The 22569-nt window shown below is 42.1% G+C and overlaps 1 long non-coding RNA gene across 4 annotated transcripts in view; it reads right to left on the bottom strand.

Moving 5' to 3' along the window:
• LOC139826648 (uncharacterized) overlaps positions 1–22158 on the bottom strand; it is a 45628-nt gene extending 23470 nt beyond the window's left edge. For 2 of the 4 annotated variants that reach the window (XR_011736788.1, XR_011736793.1), the window contains exons 1-2: positions 21536–22158; positions 18429–18582 (exon numbers count right to left, since the gene is read on the bottom strand). This is a non-coding gene — a long non-coding RNA (uncharacterized lncRNA). Of the gene's footprint in view, positions 1–12836; positions 17460–18428; positions 18583–21535 lie in introns of those variants that run through there. The other 2 variants (XR_011736787.1, XR_011736791.1) reach the window with 2 other exon arrangements.
• Between the last annotated feature and the right edge of the window lie 411 nt (positions 22159–22569).

Genomic DNA, 22569 nt, shown 5'->3' with positions numbered 1-22569 from the left:
TAGAAGATTGGTATTATTTTGTATTTTGATGATATGCCACTTTTTGTGAAACACTGAAGGCCATTGACTCTGAAAATTTATTTCCTGTCTGGAAAAAAAAAACTAGTGATTTTAGTTAAAAGTTGTATCTGAAATTACCATAATTGAAAATACTGAGGAGACTTTTTTTTTCCTAGTTACTCACCATCTATGGATTGACAAGAGTTTGTGAACAACCTGTGCCTTGATTTTGCAAGTTATTCAGTGATGGATAGATAGCAAAGAAAAATAATCCACTTATGAGCATTTTAAATATTTTCTTTAAAAATATATCTTTCTAAAGAACACCGTGTTACAAGCCAGAGCTCAAACAAAGCTAGTGCCGAACAATTCGAAATGATGAGGGGGAAACTGAGAGTAGAGTTTCTGCTTAAGTGTTTCAAACATTTTGACACTGACAAAGCCATTCCAAGAATCAACTACAAAATGTTCATCAGGTAGAAAGAAAGCTGATGATATCCATGCACCATGTGTCCTCAGACATATTATTCTTTCCATACTCACAGAAAATATATTCTAGATGGTGATCTTTAAGTCCAAAGATGAACATTTGGTTCTGCCTTAAAAAATGGTAGAAAAATGCCTTTAATTAAAAACATCCAAATTAAAGAAGTTGCAGATAAGTGTTTCAGACACCAGAGATGGTTTTATAAACTCCCTGAGAGCTATATTTTGGCTGAAATATTATATTTTATTTACACTTTGTCACGGAGGCACCCCGAGGCTGATTTAAGGGACAACAGGGTCCAAAACAACTTTTATTAAACCAGTGAGAAACAGGGTTTTAAGACTCCAAAAGTGACTTAAATATAGGTTCGGGTATCAGTTGAGGAAAATTATTAAGGGGTAACAACTAGTACAACAGGCGGTCCACAGAGTACATACACGTGGCTTCACCCAAAACTATGCTGGAACCACCCTCGAGTCCCAGAGGAGTACACACTTGCCTGAATCCGGTTTCTGGATTATTCTTAGAGAGATAAAGGTAAAGCGTACACTCGCGATTGTGCGAGTGTAAATTTATAATACACTCGCAATTGTGCGAGTGTTTTACTTACGCACGTGGCGGCAAGGCAAGCGGGGTCTCCATCCCGGGGAGGAGGGGTCTCAGCAGCAGAATCTTGCTCGTAGCTCCGAGAGACCGGCAACAACTGGCTCAGTCTCGACGAGAGTCCCGTTTTTATTGGCTGATCAGACCTGACTGTAGGCATTCTAGAAGCTTCTCTGCACCCCCACACCGTGTGTGGGGCGCCCCTGAAGCCTCCAAACACCCCCCACACTGGTATTGAAGGAGGTGGGGGGGAGAGAGGGGGGTTTGCATTCTGCCACAATCCACCCCGTGACTACAGTCATGGTCTGATACTTTGGAGTGGTGGTGCAGTCACCTCTTGCCTCCAAAGTAAAAAGGGGACACTTCTGCCGGTGAGCCTTAATGTCCACTGTGGATCACCGTATCTCATGGGTTGACTTACCCCTGCAACGCAGTTATTAATGAAAGAGCACGCAGTTCTCCTACTTGAGCACTACCTTCCCCCTCCTCTGTTTCTTTAATAGGAGAAGGTTTATAAGGCAGGCTCAACAGGACCGGATCAGCGTTCACAGGTTGTTGAAGTTTTGAAACTTTTACAGAACCCTCCTTTAGTAGTAACAATTGGCTAACTCCCTCTAAATAGGTTTCGTACTGTTGCTTTCTGTGCCACCCCCTCAGGGGGCGGTAACCCTTTAAGGATTGAATTCAACAGAGGGAAAGGGCCTTGTACAATAACTTCCTGTGACGTACACAGTTTCTCTGCCTCCTTAACTGCTCGGGTAAGTGAGAGAAGCCCCTTCTCCCACTCCGAATATCGTTGTTCAGCTCCCTTAAATGCGGTGGAAGAGAACAACAAAGGTCTAGCTGGCCCTGTTGGACCCCTTTGGAATATGGCACAATAGGAGGCATGTTCTGCAAACCCCCATTCCACTCTCAATGGGTCTTGTGGATGTAGTGGGCCCAATTTCTGATAGGTTTTAAGTTCATCTTTTAGAACATTAAGGGCCTCTGTATGTTGTAGAGTCCAATTCCATTTCTTGTTTTTTCGGAGTAGGTCATATAGGGGACGGGCAATCACTGAGAATCCTGGGATATGTTTTCTCCAGTACCCTAATGTACCCAACAGGCATTGTAGGTCCGCTTTGCTGTTTGGGGTGTGTCCCTTGTCTATAGTAGCCAGAACATCATCAGGCACTGCTATGGCTCCTCCTATCCACCAAGCCCCTAGGAATTTAACTTCCTGGCTGGGACCCTGGCACTTGGACGGTGGAATATCTAATCCGTTCTGTGTTAATAAATTCCTGCTACTTGCCCCACCTGTTCCTTATTGTTTCCACCCACTAAGATGTCATCTATATATTGATATATGCAAATGCCTGAGGGTACCTGTACAGTGTCAATGAGTGCAGCAAGGGCATTGTGGGCAATAGTAGGAGAGTGTTTGTACCCCTGAGGAAGCCGATTAAAAGTGTATTGCTTCCCTTCCCAGGTAAAAGCAAATTGTGGCTTGTCTTCTTCCCTTAGGGGAATCATGAAGAACATATCTTTAACATCTAAAGCAGCCATCCATGGGTGGGCTGCTGCTTGTATTACAGTCACCACTGAGGCTATGTTTGGGACGGCAGCTGTTAGTGGTGCAATCCTTTAATAAGCAGCCGAAGGTGGACCGGATCCACCGGCGCCGCCATAGGGGGGGACTGCCGGCCCTTTTCATACATTGCTTGTATACAAGCCGCCTTTTGAACTCCCTCAGCAAGATCTGATAAGCCTTTTACAACAATTGCAACTGGCTCCCCACGTTCCCTGGGATCTATACCGCCAGCCCAGTAAGCTACACGAGATGTGATGGAGTGATTACCATCCGGACCATCACTTAAAAATACCCCTGGGCCCCAGAAGCCTGTGGCCTCGTCCTTACTCAATAATATCCTATCACCCCCGGTAAGTGAAACGCGCCAAAGATATTCAGTCTCTGTCTCGCCCGGCTTGCGTGAGAATCTAGTTTGTAAATCTCCTAGCTCCAGTCCTGAATATGGCGTGCTATGGGTAGCCGTGCGTGGATTTTTGCCTCGTCCATCCGTATGTGTTTCAGTTCTAATAAGAGGACGCACGTCCTTTGTTTCTACCCCCCCTTCATCAACACTGTTTTCAGAATCAGTATCTTTGTCGAGAACCGGGGGGGCCGAGGGGCACACCTGAACTGGGGAGACGCTAGAGGAAGTTCTCATATTAATTAACAAAAACTCAAGTTTTTGTTCCGAAAAAACAACTTTCTGTTCTAACAAGCCAAATCTCTGTTCTAACAAATCCGACCGTATGCTTTGCCGCGAAAAGTCCTGCATAAACTTTTCACTTTGTCGCGAAAGGTCCTGCCTAAAAAAGTCAGACTGCTCACTTGGCCGCGAAAGGTCCTGCTTTAAAGAGTCAAACTTTTCGCTTTGCCGCGAAAGGTTTTGTTTTAAAGAATCAAGCTGTTCACTTTGCCGCGAAAGGTTTTGTTTTAAAGAATCAAGCTGTTCACTTTGCCGCGAAAGGTCCTGCTCTAAAGAGTCAAATTGTTCACTTTCCCGCGAAAGGTTTTCCTCCATTCGTTGCTTAATTTTACACAAATCCTGTGCTACCTTTAAGCAAACACCCAAACTGAAACACACCGCGATCCACATTACGGCAAGACCCCAGGTTACTGCAGAGACATTAAACAACCCTCTAAATAATTCCTCCATATCTGATACCCTGCTCGCTGCGCCAAAATTGTCACGGAGGCACCCCGAGGCTGATTTAAGGGACAACAGGGTCCAAAACAACTTTTATTAAACCAGTGAGAAACAGGGTTTTAAGACTCCAAAAGTGACTTAAATATAGGTTCGGGTATCAGTTGAGGAAAATTATTAAGGGGTAACAACTAGTACAACAGGCGGTCCACAGAGTACATACACGTGGCTTCACCCAAAACTATGCTGGAACCACCCTCGAGTCCCAGAGGAGTACACACTTGCCTGAATCCGGTTTCTGGATTATTCTTAGAGAGATAAAGGTAAAGCGTACACTCGCGATTGTGCGAGTGTAAATTTATAATACACTCGCAATTGTGCGAGTGTTTTACTTACGCACGTGGCGGCAAGGCAAGCGGGGTCTCCATCCCGGGGAGGAGGGGTCTCAGCAGCAGAATCTTGCTCGTAGCTCCGAGAGACCGGCAACAACTGGCTCAGTCTCGACGAGAGTCCCGTTTTTATTGGCTGATCAGACCTGACTGTAGGCATTCTAGAAGCTTCTCTGCACCCCCACACCGTGTGTGGGGCGCCCCTGAAGCCTCCAAACACCCCCCACACTGGTATTGAAGGAGGTGGGGGGGAGAGAGGGGGGTTTGCATTCTGCCACACACTTCCATGTAGAAATATGCTTTGTGCCCATGTCAGGTTATAAAGGCTGCAGATGGAGACACTGGGAGCTTTTACTGTTATATTCAACACTTGCTTATATTCTGGCAGGTTTTTATTAAGATTCCTGGGCACCCAGAGCATCTTGGCTGAGTACCAGAAGGGAGAGGGACCCTCTGGGTTTGCTCTTGGGTCATCAATGTCATGTTATTTTTCTTCCTTGTCTTTGCAGTTGTGTCTGTTGTGGATGTTGTGAATTCATGCTGTTACTAGTTTTTGTCTCCCTCTGGTCTGAGTCAGAGATAACGGGCCACTGCCTGGTCAACAATCTCGTTTCTCTGGATCCTGACCGCTGCGATCTGGGAGTACTTGTGAACTCCCAGAATCACAGGGATGTTTCTCAAACCAAGTCTCTGTGACTGGGCTGGTAATTCAGCAGCCCATGAAGGACAGCAGTCTTGTGAAGGACATGTCTCCCATGGACTGGCCAGTGAGCCAAGAATCCTTGGGACAAACTAGGACAGAGGATGTCCCAATGCAAAGGGAGCTCCACAGCTTTCATTTCTTCATCTTTCAAACCAGGAGTGACTGGATCCAAGGCCATCAATTTAATGTAGCTGAGAGGAGTTAGATGTCCTTTACTGTCAGGTAATTAAAGCAATTATTTTGTCTTTCTCCTCATCTCCTGGAACCACAGACCCTGCATGTGCGTCATAACATCATATCAATCATTCAGGCAGTACCGTTTCCTGGACAAATGGGAGCAGTAGTTGTACATGCCCCTCTGTGCTGTGCACCGAGGTTAGTTCCTGCAGCAGTCTGTAGCTCACAGTTTTTGTTCCTCCCCTCCTCTTCTTACTGAAACCCTCAATGCCAGTGTGACATGGACGGGATTTGCAGAGACAACAGGATAGAGAGTTGCTGGGAACCAGATCATTTTCATCCCATGCTCAGGGTGAGGTGGGCCGAAGTTGGGCTGGGTTTTTTTCTGAGGGTGAGGAGAGAGGAATGATTTTGAGATGCTAAAGCTCACTGACAGCCCATTAGGCAAAGGTAGCCCTTGCCAGGTACAGTGATTTTCTTTAAAACTATACCAGAGCTCAAAGCAAATTCCCAGACACTTTCTGGCACTGTAAGACGCAAACTTTTCTTTAAGTTTGCTTTGAATCTACTAAAGCTATGCCAGTTGCAAAAGCTGCTGCTAGAGCTGAAGAGAAGGCTTGGCTTTGACATTTTTCACATCCGTAACTGCTTGAGAACAGTGTGACATTCTGTCTTTGGCAAGTGGGAAGAATTTTGGCAGAAGGGGGGAGGTTGACCTCGGCACCCCGGGCAGCCTTTCCCCTTCTGTGTACATCTCAGCAGACCGGGAGGCAGGCAGCTGCAGTTCAGGTGAAATTCAGGTGTGGGACCCAGAAGGGCTGGTGAGAGACCATGTCTTTCACTGTGGCAAGAGATGGGGTTCCCAAAAAGCTACACTTCATCACCCATGGGCTCTGCTTATTTTAGAAACCAGAATTAATTAACAACAGCATCAGCTGATGGTTAATGTCAGAAAAAGAGTTCTTATTCCATTGATTATGGATAAATACATTTATTCTTTTGTCAGAATGACCCTAATGGTACAAACTGGATTAAGAAATTCACCCTGTCATGCATGTCAAGAAGTTTTGCCCAAATAAAAGTCGCAAGACCAGACGAGTTCTTTCAAAAATAAAACATCTGGTTTGTGTATTTCTTGTAGGGATGCCCTGATTTATTCAGAAGCAACTTAAAACACATTTTAATACAAAGATTCACCAGTTAAATATGCAAGCCCTGAACAAGGCTTAACTGCTAGAATTCAAGAGCCTTTCTATCCCAGTGAACTCCCCAAATGAATCATAGCCCTAGGATATATTTTAGTGCATGCATATGTTTAGAATGTAAAAAAAAATTAACCCTTGAGCTGCTATTGCCTTGGCAAGCAAAAGAGGTGTGCTATGTGTGAAGTGAGAGTGAGAACATTTTATAGTTGTTTATTATGGTAGTCACAGTGTTAAAATGAAAACTTCTAACTAAGAGCAGAACAGTTAAAATATTATTTCATTTTCTAAAGAATGCATTACGTGACACAGAAAGTTCATATTATAGTGTATAGGATGTAGAAAGCCAGAGACGAGATCTATACAATTAGGATTAGATGAAAACTTAATGGGGTTCTCAAGCCACAATTAACAGAACTACCTCTATTATAGACTCTTTTCCAAACCCTCAGGTGAACCAGTGCTTTTTCTTTCCGCTTGGTTCTGTATTTTCCTAAAAATGCACCAGTCAGATCTGCTGTGCCTGTGTACTGGTGCTTGTGGCCACCAGCTCAGCACAGTACAGTTACCCCTTCTGCTTACTGTGCCCAAACTCCCTGTCACTGCTGGCCCAGAGGTCACAGGTCTGCAGTTCTTACATCGACCCTAGGCAAGGCACAGGGCATCGTTCCTAATGGAAAATAATAAACAACAACATCAAATATTACATAGCAATTGTTTTCTCTTTATCAAAGTTGGTTTTGATGCAAAGAATGACTATGGGATAGCTGCCAGCATATCAGGAAGGATGAACTGAGACACGTATGTACCCAAACTTCTGACATTGGCTTGAACATTTTCCTTCAAAGTCTGAAATTCCATCTTTATTTTCCATGAATTGCTCCTTTATATTTCCAAGGTGTCTAACAATATGTGAACACCTTCCAGCTCCTGGATACTCTATGTACACTGTCATGAGAGCATGGTTTTGTGCTGTTGTCCTAGTGCCTCTGTATGTGGAAAGATAGTACAGCCAGATCACAGACTCTACAAGCTCCAAGTACCCAGATCACATCAGATATGGACGTGAGGAGTCCCAAGAGGCCACACTACATGCCCAGCCACAGCCGTGTACTATGAAAGCAGGTTTCTGGAAATCAAGGTAGCTGATAGGAGCCCTCTTGCTCACATGAACTGCCAGTTAGCCAGGGTGGGGAGATAAAAGGTGATGCCATGAGATATCAAGGATATGGGGGCCTTGGTCAACCTCTACAAGGACCATGGTCTTATTATTAACAGATTCTCCAGCAGCAATATTGGAAAGGAGCCACAAAGCTGGCTTGAGGCCATCTTCACCAACTGGCAAGTACTTCTGCTTTGGATTACAGGAAGTGAAATTAGCCTGTCTCCAGAGGACAGACAAGAACCTGCTTTTAAGCGTAGCTGCCATGAAATGGGTGTTGGAGGGAAGTTCAAGGGCCTCCATGGAGAGCACCGCTCAGGGTGAAGGCTTTATATCAGACTGCTAGTCCTCAAGATCTGGGTCTCCGTTTTGGTGTCTGAGGTCACCAGTCAGAATCTGCTCCGTTCCTAATCCAAACTTCATTGCAGTGTGCCCTGGAGACCAGCTCTGGGGGATACCTGCAAGCAAGTTTCTGATGAGCTGTGGAAAGCTGCTCTGACTCTGGTTTGAGAGAGAACCAACAGGTGGTGGTGCTACCAGAAGGCAGATGAGGAGCTGGACAGCCCTTATCAGTGCTCACAGCAATGACAGCCTGCTGGGAGCTCTGGCAGTGGTGGGAACAGTGAAATCGTGCAATGTTTCTGACCTCTCTAACCACAGCACCACTGTCCTCAGCCACTGCCGTGGTGTGATCCCAGCAGGTAACCATCTGCTAGTGATGATGGCTTTGAAAAATCTTTCAGTGCTGCCCCACAGTCTGTCTTTCTCCATCTGTATTATACAGTATTATACATCTATTGAGCGCAATGGTAGTGTGGAATATAGGCAACTGTAGCCCATTTTCCCTCCTGAGGAGAAAAATCTGCTTACTGTAGGGTATTGTCTGGAGTTATTTGCATATTCACAGAGCAGTGGGTTTGCAAATATATGTTTGGATATACATACATATGCCCCCTTCTTGTATATATATACGTGTGTGTGTGCTTCATTCTCAAATGCAGACAAAAAAATGTATCATGATATGGATTTGTTAGGCATGAAATACAGGTTTATATATCAAGTACATATATGAGTAGTTTACATTCTCGATCTTTTCTTTAAAAAAGAAATTTAGCTGACTTTTTATGAGTGCTGGGAGCTATAGAGAGCTAGCCCAATTCACTGAGAGCATCAGGAGCATACCTCAGAAATGCTCAAAGCTGCAGAACATTAACAAAATAGTCTGATTTGTGAAGCTGTCAGGTTTCCTGAGTTTTGAGACTGTTGCTCACAGACATCTGCAGCCATGTCTCTCATAGAGCAGGAAACACTCTTGTCTGACAATAGCTCTGTTTTCAATTTGGTACCTCCTTCAGGGTTTATAACTCCAAGAAAAAAAGCCCATTGTACTGGAAACAACAAGATTTTTACAATAGCTTGTGCTTTGTCCCATCTTGTATTTGTAGGTGCCAGATTATAGATGTAGAAAGGATGTTCCTTTTGAGACTCTGCTTTGAAGAACTGAGTTATGTTGAATTTTTCTCCTCAAAGTTTCAGCTCTTTTTTCTGTCACTTAATGGTCTCTGAATGTTACAATGATGTTCAGATCTTTTTGTCCTCAGCCATTAGCCCTTTGAAACACACTGTAAGGTAAGGAGTAGGCAAAATAAAGCCGAAGTTCCTGTATTTTCCTCCAACCTCCATATTTTCATTACTTTCATACTTTTCAGTCAAGGAGATAATCCTTCTCATTTTCACTATCTGGTCTTTCTTTCTCAGACATAGCTCCAGGAGAAAAAAAAAAAAAAAAAAGAAAAGCAGCTTGGTCAAGTTCTGCTTAAACCTATGTAGTTGGATTAGCTAGTGGTCTAAATCTGAGACACATTAAATCCCCAGAAGATAAAAGTTCTATTATATACTGCCATGTTGTTTTTTTTCTAGAAGATCTAAGGTAAAACCCAGCTCACATCAATTTATGTCCCACTTAGAGGAGCTAAATATTTTCAGTATCACCTTTCTTGGTGACCTCTGCCAAATGGGCTCCAGCAGAACCAACAGCACCTTGCAGTGGCTGCTGTCTGTGCCACACTCCCATAGACAGGAGCTCATCTAAGTCAGATCCCGATGTCTAAAAGATTTATATATCACAATTAATGATCAGCAGAGAGAAAAAGACACCTTTGCAGAGAAATACATCTGACTTGCGTGCATATTTTGGAGTGAGATTAGTGGCAGGTTTGCTTTTCAGGTGTTTATGTGTTTCTCCACTGGTGTGCAGCAGGGGCTGGTATAGGTTGGCCTCCCTTCCCTTTGCTTTAAGACTAAATCAGTGCTTAAATAAAGATGCACAAGGACTCTATATAAGATGGAAGCTTGGTGGGGTGAATTTGATTAAGCATGATTATAACACTGTCCAACCTTAAGCAGGCTTTTAAGAAACTTTTAAAATAATTTGTTTGTTCTTTTTTTTTTTTTTATGCCATCGTTGTTAAACATCACCGCTACAAGGGAAAACATGGTATTACATGCAAATTATTGATATGTAACTATCCAGGGAACAGAAAAACTCTTCTTAAATGTACGTTGTTCTTTCCAAAAGTGTTTAAGATAGATCATTAGTATAATAACTTTTTTTTTTTTTTTTTTGGTTGATATTTGTAGTTATCTAAATGTTATGTAAATGTGTTTGCGAAATATTATGGGCAGATATGAGTAGGCAGAGGTCCACTGGCTTCAGCATTGCTTTGAGAAGCCAACATTTATCCATTTTTATTTACCTGACTTAGCAACAAACTCCACAGATTTTTAGAAAGAAAACAGAACTGTAGTATAAGAATAGGTCAAAATGAAATGTTAACAGTCTGTTGCAAAGGCAAATGGGACCACTTTGCTGTTTAACCACATTCCTCATTACAAAACATATCTCTACAGACTTTGTGCTAGTAATTAAAAACGTCTGTTTTAGCATTTGATGTGTATTAGGCAAAGTTTCAAGTCATGCAGTCTTCAGCAGAAGCGAATGTCCCCCACGATTAAAAAACTCTTTGGATTCTGAGAGAGGAAAAGTGGAGAACATTTAATTAGACATGCTTTCATATCATCTTGTGAATAAAATAAATTTTAAAAAATCTCTTATACAGGAAGATGTTGTTTTACAATTTGATATGATTGATGTTGCTCATACATATTTGTGTTAGACAGCTATGTGGAAACTACTAAGCACTGAATGCCAGGAAAAGACCACGGGCACAGATTTGTCATAACAGTGCATGGATATGCTTCTGAGACAAATGTGTTAGTAATTTACAGTTCCTAGCCAGCTGGAGTTCAGATCCTGAGGTCTTTCTCGAGGATTGAATCCCATCTCTAGGAGATGTTTGTGTTATCTCAAGTTGCCTCTTCTCTCCCTATTTATATGTTTTGATTTTTTTTTTCCCTATTCTTTTCTCTTTGATTTCCAAGCAGCTCTATTTTGCATCAACAACCACTGACATTTCCATTTTTCAAGGTCTATTTTAAGAACACGGTTGGACCTGCCACATTTCAGGGTAAGCAGACTGATAAGCTTTTAGCAATAGATGAAAATACTCAGGTTGGAAACAAGGCAGCATTTCCCAAACTATGGTCAATAGACCACAAAAAGAAAAGGATGAAATGCAGGAGACAATGGCAGGTGATCCTATGAGACCGTGTGATTTAAAGATTTTCTGTATGGTTTGAAACGAAGCATGATAAAGATAGAGGTGCCTAATGATTGGGAAGAAATCTCAGGGCTGACAAAGTTCAAAGGAAAGGAAAAGAGAATTAGTAATGAACTGAAGTATTCATTTGCTGTGTACCACTAATATCTTCCTCGAAATGAATTCTGTGTACTCTGTGGTACTTCCTAAGTAAACGTCATTTTAAGCAGTGTATATGCACTAAACCACTGTTTACATGAGCTTATATCTAAGTTGACTTGTATAAAATGAATACAACTGCAAAATCATTTGAAAGAAATACTGTCTACATGCACATTCAACTGTGCAATTAAGGATTTGATAACTTACATATGCATCTTTGAACTTTTATCTTGATTTGTGGGCCTCTTACCACCAGACTCTTTCTTCAGATTAAAGTATTTCAAAGTTAGATGAAACTATGTTCCTCATGTTACCTTGCTTCTAGTATAATGACATCTTTTTGTTTAAGCCACAGACAATTAGACAGTTCTTTGCTCAGATGTGAAGTATGTTTCTCCCTAACTGTGCACTTTAAACACGTTAATATTCCTTGCATGTTTGATCCTGTTTGGAGTTAAATAAAAAGTTTAAACTGCATCGCACATGTTCTCTGGGAAAAGTCAAAGCAAGTTCAGTTTATATCTAAAAGTTTAAATTTAAGATTGTACATTAACATACTTAGCTGAGATCAAAATTATAACTGCCACATTACTGTAGGTCTGGGTTGTGCCAGGTTATTTTCTAATATTTAGTAATTGTGTGTATCTGAGCTTTACAGATCACTATACAAAACATATTTCATCAGATTATCCATTACTGCACTGAAGTATTTTTTTTTCCAGAGCATATTCCTATCCCTAGCCTAATTTGTGCTTCCTAAATCTGATTAGCACCAGTGAATGGACCCATTTTAATTTGAAGCTATTCATAAGCAGGAACATGGTATTTTGGAAGTTCTTCTGAAAACCATATTCTCTCTGAGAAGTCCTTTCCCTTTCAGAAGCTGAGTCAAATGATATTTCAAAAAACATTTTTGAACCTTTTGTACCTCTGGCTGGGACATGCTGCTTAGGTACTCCACATATCTCCAGCATCTGGCTTATGGCCAGCTGCAAACAGTGACATTGCATCTTTTGCTTCACCAGGTGTGAAACAGCAAGTACCAACTCAGAGAAGCAGGATGAGGTTAAACTTTGGACTGAAGGTCCAAGATGTCTTCTCTGAGAGCAAAGGCACAATCCTGAGAGAGAAGCCAATGCCTTTTTGCTCTGGAGGAGCCCCGTTTTGAGGCCAATTTTTACCTAGACAACAAACCATCAATAGCCAAAGAAGCCATCAATAGCCTGCCTCCCTACTTTTTCACTTCTTGTTCCCTGCTTGAGGTACAAAGGACTATTAATCCTTCCAACATCCTTTGAATTAGACTCAAGTTTAGCTTCTGCCTGTGCAGCTTGGTGAGTCGTAGGCAACCCCATGGATGTTGTCTGTGGCTGCAAGCCAGTCTCAAACCCTTTGGCAGTTGCAATGATCCACAGCGAAGTTATTGCTTCACTGATGATTCTGCCCCATTGTCATGGGGAAGCAATGCTGGAATTTCCCTTGTTAGAACTACATCCACTGAAATGTCTCTATTTGCCTCCTGAAGTAACAAGAGTAATACAAAAAATAGCACAACACAAGAGTTTTGTAGTAGATAATGAGTATTTTAATAGCAACAGGAGGGAGAATTAAAGAGCTTAATTATAGTATGTGCAGGAAATGCAGATTTTAAAGTGCTGTAGAAAGATGTGTGAACAGGGAGCTATTTCAGCTGAGCCCTTGCAGTGTGATGTTTCCCCAGTCAGAGGTCTCATGTTTGCTACTGAACACCCAATCTCAAATAAGGAAATACTCATTCCAAGAAATTCTGGATATTTAAAAGCAGAAAACAATATCTTGGCTATAGCTTGGTTTCTGAACTGATTTGATGCATCTGAGACAAACGTGTTTTGAACACAGTCAAGTCTAGCAGTTATATTTGCTAGGATTTCATAGCTGAGACTGAATAAAGAAGAAAGTGACAGCCGTGGACCCTTTAGGCTGAATTTTGCCTTTATGTATCTTCTTCATAATACTCAATATTTTAAAGATATTCGCCATTCCTCTTTAAAAAATAAGTCAACAAGCAAACCATAGCACTGCAGGAACCATACAGAGCCATTTTACATTTTCAGAGAAGTTATGGGAAAGGATAGAGGCAAGAACTAACCAAACACAAGAATTATGTGCATGGGAAACACCTTCTGGATTCCTGAAAAAGCAACTGATGTGTCCAGGCAGACCTCACTGGCATAAACATGGGGAGATCTGTACAGATGTCAGTGCCCTTGGCAGCACCTCAGGAATCTATCTTCCACAGTGAAAGTGCTTTTGGCTGCTTCTTCACAAGAACCTTGTAAAGCCAGTGCCACACACCTTCAGCACAGAGATCAGCAAGAGAGGAAAAATATATGCATGGCCATTAAAAAAATGTTTGCAAATGACTTCCCACCCAGAATCTTGCTTCAGTCATTCTGTGTGAACGCATCTCAAGAAAAGGAGGAGAACTGGATTTGTCATGGTAGCAGGTGACACAGAGCATCCCATCAGATACATAGAGAAATGGCATCTCTCTCATTTTAATATACTCCTGGAGAAAAGATGAAATGTTGATGCTGTGAAACTGTTTCGCAGCTCTTAGCTTTCTGCCTTTACAGTTATAAAACTTCATAATATACCTAAATTCCTGAGGAGGTCATGATGCAGAAATAAAAGCCCCTTAAACTGAAGTAGACAAGAACTAAGGCAAGACAGCCATTGAAACAGAATCTTGCTTCTTAAAGTATTTGGCATTCAAAAAAAAAAAAAAATCTGGAGCTGACTTTGATTTATGCTTTGCTATTTTATGTATGTATGACTCCTTTGTTACATATTCGGCTTTTTTTCCCCTAGAAATATCATCATCAAAGTCATGCCTAGAGGACATGTATAAGATTTAAAACCAAGGCAGACAAGAATAAACAAAATCCATGTGTATCTGTGTCAGTCACTGGCAGGATGCTCAGGAGATACTGTCTGTAAATATTCTCTCAGAAACTGAGAGCGATTTATCCAAAAAGTGGCTAATGAGTATCACCCTTTATAGGTGGGTGTCCTCTGGTCCTTCCTGGTGCGAGGCTGGATGTTCACAGGAACCTCAGCCCTTACCTCTGAGCTGTTCCTCTGAAAATGCTCCTGGAGGAGAGGGAACTTTGAGTCCACTTGTGACTGGAGCCAGTGTGTGGATCCATTCTGGCACTTGTGGAGGCAGGGCAGGCTTTGGAAGCCCTTGCTGCGATGGGGCCCTACCACTGGCAAGGAGGAGCTCAAGCTCTGGCACCCCAACCTGAGTTATTCAGAGTCCATGCTGTTACTTTTCTCCAGGTAGTGTTTTCACATGAGACAGGAGGCAGGGGGACAATTTCATGCATCTGTCTTTGCATCAGAATAATGCCTTGATGTAGATCTGCCTAGAACCATTCCTCACCAAAATCCCGAGAGTGCAGTAGTCCAATAAGGTTATTTGTGCAGATTGAAGTCTCTGCGGTGAACATGGATCAGACCTGTAGAATTTATGGATGACTGTATGAAAAGTTTACTGACAAAAAGTTTTTTGTATCTGTACATAATGATTTTCAGCCTAAATTTAATTTGTTTTTTAGTTTTGAAACATTTAACTGTCTTTGGGGTATGTATTCTTAAGTAAGTAATAAATAATCTGCAACTCATTGACCAAGAAATGAGTGCTGTTTTGTAGGGAAGTTTTTAAAGAACTCCTGCAGTTACAAAGAAGAAGTTGTATTGCCCTACAAGAGGGGTACCATGCAAATGAACAGGTATTGACTGTAAATTTGCCATGTGAAAGCATGCTAAGCCACTCTTCAAATACAGCTCAGAAAACTACTGTTCTGCCATTGTCAGGTTTAACTCTGCAGTTCACTGGTTCAGCTTTATGAGACTGTAAACGCACTGAATTAATAGCAGTACAGTGGTGGTACCTCAACATGACATCAGAGTAAAGGAGGGGAGAGTCGCCAGATTAGACCAAAGACCCGTCCATAACAGTGTACCATCTGTGATAGCTTCCAGCAGCAGATGGTTAGAGAAAATGTAGACAAACCCAGAAGTCTATAGTGATATTTTTTTCCTAGGACATTGCCATTTTCCGGTAGTCAGCAAGGTGGTACTTTCTCAGGAAGATATGGTAGCTTTGTATAAACAGCTCTTGGGAGTTTTGACATGTGTGGATGTATTTCATCACTTTATGCACCGATATAGCTTCAAGCATCCAAAATCCAGACTATGAAGTCTTACGCCGTCCACTTTAAAGCTTCACTGTTAATGGGAGAATGACGATTTCTGTCTTGCGAAAATAACATAAGGACTCAAAGGGTTCTAGTAAATGTCAGGCTGGCAACGTCACTAGCAGGGTTCTGCAGGGATTCATCTTAGGGCCAGTGCTCTTCAATGTCTTCATAAATGACTTGGACTCAGGATTTGAGGGATTACTTAGTAAGTTTGCCAATGACACAAAATTTGGAGGAGCTATTGACAGTTTTGAGAGTAGAGAGGCCCTGCAGAGGGATCTGGACAAACTGGAGAACTGGGTAATCATCAACTGCATGAAATTCAACAAACGCGAGTGCCAGACTTTGCACCTGGGACAGAGCAACCCTGGCTGTACGTACAGATTGGGGGATGAAATGCTGGTAAACAGCTCTGCAGAGAGGGATCTGGGGGTTCTGGTCAACAGCAAGTCGAACATGAGCCAACAGTGTGCCCTGGCAGCCAAGAGACAAAAACTATACATCAGTTGTTTTCTTTTGTTGACGTGAGGTTCTGCACAAGTGGTGGGGGAATGTTTTGTTCCTGGTCACTCTCTAAAGGAGATGGTTATTAAACTCCACGTCCTCTTCCAGCCCCATCAGGAAGATGCTGTGTTGTTTTCCCAAGCACTAACAAGCCCTGCCTCCCACTGCTAACACTGATTTGTCTGGGAGAGGAGAGAGGGCGCTCCCTGTGATAAGCCAGTGTTAGGTCCTCTGTTCAACAGCTGTGCTAAATGAACCTGTACTTGATTATGTATTAAACCCCATCAATCTTGCACAGGGTTTCCAAACCCTCCACAACCTCCTCAGCAGGCATAATGGCAATCACCGTGTTTAAAGGTCATGGTTAGGAGCTTAATTTAAAGCTCTTATAATAATGCAATTTAGTTCTGGAAAATGCTCTCTGAGGACTCATGTCAGACAGAAGACACTTACTGCTTGTGCACAGCTTTGATTTATTTATTGCTTTGAATAACATCTGTGTTGTTATCTTTTTAACTTACTAATGTTTCCACTTACTTCAAGGTAGGCAGACTTTCATAATGGCAGTGACTTTCAAATTAAAAATATCAGTTGCATTTTAATTTCTACTATGGAAAAATGTTGGGGTCTTTTTAAGCAAAAGTGGATAATGCACATGCTGTGGGGCTAAAAAAGCAATTTGACTATCACAAGGTTTTGTCTTGCTTTAAAAAAGACTTCCATGAAAAAATGAATCTTAAACTCTGTGTTCAGTTTACATGGCAAGGTTTTTGTAGTGAGGGTGCTACAGGGGTGGTTTCTGTGAGAACCTGTGAGAAGTTTCCCATGTGTCCAACAGAGCCAATGCCAGCCGGCTCCAAGACGGACCTGCCACTGGCCAAGGCCAAGCCCATCAGTGGCAGTGGTAGTGCCTCTCTAAAAACTAATTTAGGAAGCAGGGGGTGGGGAAGAAACCTGCAAAACAGAAACTGCAACCAGAGAGAGGAGTGAGAATACGTGAGAGAAACAGCTCTGCAGACACCAAGGTCAGTGAAGAAGGAGGGGCAGGAGGTGCTCCAGGTGCTGGAGCAGAGATTCCCCTGCAGCCCATGGTGCATATCATGGTGAGGCTGGTTGTCCTCCTGCAGCCCACAGAGGTCCATGATGGAGCAGAGATCCACCTGCAGCCTGAGGAGGACCCAGCACTAGAGCAGATGAATGACTGAAGGAGGTTGTGACTGTGTGGAAAGCCTGCGCTGGAGCAAGGTCCTGGCAGGACCCGTGAGTCTGTGGAGAGAGAGGAGCCCATGCTGGAGCAGGATTGCTGGCAGGACTTGTGACCCTGTGGGGGACCCAAGCTGGAGCAGTCTGTTCCTGAAGGACTTCAGCCCATGGAAGGGACCCACTCTGGAGCCGTTCCTGAAGAACTGCAGCCCGTGGGAAGGAGTCACATTGGAGAAGTTCATGGAGGACTGTCTCCTGTGGGAAGGACCCCAAGCTGGAGCAGAGGAAAAGCGTGAGGAGTCCTCCCCATGAGAAGGAAGGAGCGGCAGAGACGACATGCCATGAACTGACCACAAGCCCCATTCCCCGCCCCCTGTGCTGCCGAGTGGGAGGAAGCAAAGAAAATCAGGAGTGAATTTGAGCCCTGGAAGAAGGGAGGGGTGAGGGGAAAGTGTTTTAAAATTTAGCTTTTGTTTTCTTATTGTCCTATTCTGATTTGATTGGTAATAAATTAAATTAATTTTCCCCAAGTCACATCTGTTTTGCCTGTGATGGTAACTGGTAAGTGATCTCTCTGCCCATGAGCCCTTTGTTATATTTTCTTTCCCCTGTCCATAGAATCATACAATCATTTCGCCTGGAAAAGACCCTCAGGATCATTGAGTCCAACCATAACCTAATTCTAGCTCTAAACCACGCCCTTAAGAACCTTGTCTAAACACCTTTTAAACACCTTCAGGGATGGTGACTCCAACGCCTCCTTGGACAGCCTGTTCCAACTCCTGACAACCCTTTCCGTGAAGAAGTTTTTCCTAATATCCAATCTAAACCTCTCTTCGTGCAACTTGAGGCAATTTCCTCTTGTCCTATCACTTGCTACTTAGGAGAAGAGACCAACACCCTCCATGCTACAACCTTCTGAGGAGGGGAGTGATAGAGTGGCTTTGGTGCGCACCTGGTATTCAACCAGGGTCAACCCACCACAAACCCATGATAAATACGTTTGGAACATGTGGTTTATTTTGGTAGCAGTAGCAGCAGCTGAATAAAGCTGAAAAGGTAATTTAGTGGTGTAAGCACCATGTTTCAAACACCTAGACCCTCTGGAACTGCTGGCTCAAATCTCAGCAGGGCTGGCCCAGCCCTTCAGCTCCTTTAGACAGACATGGAATTTCATGTGTCTGCCATGCAGAGAGGTGAGACTTTAGGAACAAAGGCCCTGGCTCCTATGCACAAAACTTACATTATTTGTGCTGTTCTTAGTGCCTCTGGTGTTAATCACTTTTCTCCTTATGGGTACAAAGCTTTCTCGGTGCTGATGGGTGATGGGCTCTGCTCTACATCAGTCTGCAGGCTGACAGGGAGGTAAGCAGTCATTTTCAATGGTCCTGAGATACCTGCAAGACAGGAAACTCTGGACAACAAAAAAAGAAACTGATCCTTGACCCAAACCTACCCCTCATGAGACCAATTTGCTAACTAGGACACAGTGCTGTGCATCCTTGATGGGGTGGTGAGGCATTCCCAGGGGCAGGGGAGTGTGGGGCTAACATCACAGAGCCATCTCAATGCTCCTACATGTTCTCCTCCCACAATAGTCAGAGACCTGAGCTGGCTACGTGGATCTGAACAGAGCTGAAAGTAGGGTAAGAAACTACTGGGAAATACTGGATGCAGCAAAGCCCAGTGCAGAGGGTTAATTGGAGCTTAGGCTTGTATGTGAGATGCTAGTGGATATCTCTGGCCCACGTGATCATTTATTTTAAACCAGAACAGCTGTCCATGGGTGATGGAAAGCTCACTGTACAGCACTTAGGCACAAACTTCTTAAAATGTTTAGGGAAAACTAGAAGAGTTTGGCACATGCCAAGGACATATGCCATTTTATCATGTGTAGGGCTTGAATTTTTCCATAAAGAACTTACCTTTCCTACCTCTCTAATGTATAACATGGAAAAGGGAAGAAAAACATCTATAAATACATTCACAGCTAATTAATCACAGTGAGGAACACAGGGTATAAAAATGCTAAATTTCCAAAAGATCATTCTAACTCTGATGTGACATGCCATTAAATCTATTTTTGTTGCATTAGTATACTCTGGAGCAAGAGCCAGGTGGCTTTTCATGGGCCTTCAGAAACCTGCCCAGTGCAACAGAGCAAAGTGGCAAGTTACAGCACAGCATGGGGGAGAAACAAAATAAGCAGCTCTGGTGTAGAACTGCCAGGCCACCCCCACAGATTCAGCAGACAGCTTTATTTCAAAGTAGATCATTGCATAAAATTAAGAGTAACTGAATTGCTCTGGAGGGCCCTGAGGATTCTGATGGGCCTGATTCAGTGCCCTGCCATGGCTCTTTGTTGTCGTATTGGATTAAAACTAGTGTAATTGTGCAAAGAGACAGATCCCATCTTATGCTCATCAAAAAGTAAATACGGTTAAAAATACCCTTATTTTACTGTAATAGGATCTGCAGGGACAATTCAACTATTTCCTTTTCCTTCATACAGTACTTAGAGCCTGACCCAAAGCCCAGTGAAATCTGCATGTCTTGCCCTTGACTCTGTGGACTTTGGATCACACCCGTAAAGTGTAGAGAAGTACATGAATAATAACAGAGAACCAAGCACATCAAAAACTATCTTTCAAGTAAGTATTTGTTCCCATTTAAATCCCCAAACTTAAATTACAGGGTTTTAAAAGAGCAGTGTTCTTAAAAGCCAGGAACAATGTACTTATATTACCTACACTGAAATGAAAAAGGAAACTAACAGAAGAAAGCTACACGATTCATCTGCTATTTAGAATCAAAATGACTGTTATTTTAAAAGCTAATATCTGCCTTAAGCATTTCATCTGATTTAAGTAAAAATACTACATAATTCAGCATTAAAAACCTATCTTTAAATAAAAGATGTAATAACATAACACAAAAAATAAGAAGGAAATAGAGATCTCTAGCTGTACTCTGCTGAGAAGGTGTGGTACAGAGAATAGGAAATCATCTGGCTCTCACTGATTATAGCTCTTTGTATCAAAATACTCGAGGCTGAAATTAGTGTGATCCACAAGAGCAGGTGTTTTGAATTTTAATCTAAGATATAATTAGAGTCTGTAAAAAACACTGTGTGATGCAGTAATTGAAAGGGCTAATCATGGGATGCTTTATTTCTAAAAATATTTTTTAAAAGATCTACAGGCCATAAAAAAAATCATATTCCACAATTCTGTATTTTGACTACATATTAAGCTGCAATCCATTACAACTTTGATTTGAAAGATTTAAACAATTCAGTTGTATCTTTAAAACTGATATGTAATTAACAAGTTCTTTATCTTGCATTTCATGTTGTTTATATAAACATTGTTAAAATCTCTAATGCTTGCACAATCACTCTGTGGGAATAATTGTCAGGGCCAAATATTGGTTTAAATGCTACCTGGATCAAAGGATTACATATAGAGTGAGCTAGAAGGTTTTCTTTTACTCTTGCTTATTGTTTGTAAATGATATTTCTTTGGACTTCAGGTACCTGATCTCTTATTCTAGTGGATGCCAAGTTCAGCAGCCCTTCCTGTTCATAAAGAAGAGCAGCATACAATCCCAAGGCTTTGCCTGTCATTGTTTGATAGTCAAAGTTGACAACCAAAGGAACTGATGCTGGTTAAAAGTCATTTGATGGCTCTCATCTTCTTAGCTGTTGTGGCTGATTTTGAGCTAAAATGGCAACGCAATCAAGCAAGACAGGAATGCATCAATTAGATAGTGATCACAGTGAAATGAGTGAGTGCTTAACTTTTTAGTGCACAAACTGAGACAGCCTTAAAGAATTTGTACAGAATTGATCATCCCAGTTCTCCAAATTTTGGTGAGCTGGTACAGTGTGATTCAAATTAAGTCAGCTGAAATAAGGCATCTGAAAGGACTACTTGCTAAAAAATGCCTGCTGATATGACTGTGATGCACTGTTCTCTCTCTACCCTTGAAGCCAGGGCAATTAATGTGGAGCACAACTCTCTATGGACCCAACACTGTTTTGGACTGTACGCCATAACACTCTTATATTGGTGATACTTTCTCCTACTGAAGGAGTGTAAATAAGAATGAGACCATTGTCAACTAATAAGGAGCAAAATCCATACATGATAATATATCTCTATTATTAAAATAGTATTGTGAATATTTGCAAACCAAAGTACTTTGGAAAGTCTGTCTGTTCTGTAAGCATGTTTGTTAAAGTCAGGTATTAGCAATGAAGTTTCTAATACATTAAACAGTTACCTCCCAGACAGTCTGAATGCCAGAGAAACGTGTATTTCATTAGTGCAGTGAAATGTTTCACTTTACCTGTAGTTCAGGTGACAACTTGCCTTCAGGTCTTCAGGACTGGGATAATGCCAGCGTTCCTCAGATCCATTGCCAGTACGTCTTGTGGTGGAGCGGGGTCGGAGGGCCCATGAGCCTGGTAATTAATGCACCGTCAATTCTGCTGCAGGGTCTCTGCCAGCAACCTTACAATGGAACCAGACAGCTCAATCTCTGCAAGAGTTTCCCTCCGCTGGAGCATGCTGGAAGGGTTTCTTCCCTGTTCAAAGAGAAAAACCTTTCATTCTGAAGGTGTTTTGAACTCATTCAAGTGCAGATGTCGTTTAAATGCTGTGTTACAGGGGAAAATATTTCTTTTTTTCATGTTTTCTAAACATATTATTGAGGAGGAAAAAAAAAAAAAAGCTGGGCAAGGTCCAAGTTTGCTGAGTGCCAAATTCTTCAAACTTTGTAATTTAAATCATCATCCCACGTACATATTGGAAAGCCAGACGCTTTATATCCTTTTTATCTCCTGTTCTATCTGTCAGGCACAAAGATTTCTGTGTGTCGGAGAAAGTAAGTGCTGCTTCTCAGCATGGTATTGCAGAGAGAGAGGCAAAGAGAGATGTTTTCATTAGGTTCCCATTCCCTTGTTCTCACAGCATTTTCTTTTCTGAGCTTCAAGCGAAACTTGTAATAGGAATGCTTTCTATTTTTAGTCTTGAAGGTTTGTTTCTGCTATCACAGTAGTTACCCATGAGAAATGTGTTAAATGAAATCTCTGTTACTTCAAGGGACTTCTTAATCTCATTAATTGATGAGTGAAGTAGATTTCACCCAGATACTCCATAGCATTTTCTTCTGTTTTCATAGCATCCTGTCAATATTAGTCACTGACTCTGACTCAGGCTCAAGGCATCTGCTGTAGCTGTAGGCTTCCAGACCTCCATTTTCATAATCTTAAAGCTTAGCTTTGGCCAAACAGGGCAATATAAAAAAAAATACTGTTTCAATATAGATATGAAATTATATCTAGGTGATTGGAATGGCCTGCTGAACCTTAATTTTCAAAG

Source organism: Patagioenas fasciata, chromosome 1 (genome assembly GCF_037038585.1).
Source record: "Patagioenas fasciata isolate bPatFas1 chromosome 1, bPatFas1.hap1, whole genome shotgun sequence".
Taxonomy (NCBI): domain Eukaryota; kingdom Metazoa; phylum Chordata; class Aves; order Columbiformes; family Columbidae; genus Patagioenas; species Patagioenas fasciata.
Note: the sequence above shows the minus strand (reverse complement) of the source record. Positions and strands in the feature narration are given on the sequence as shown.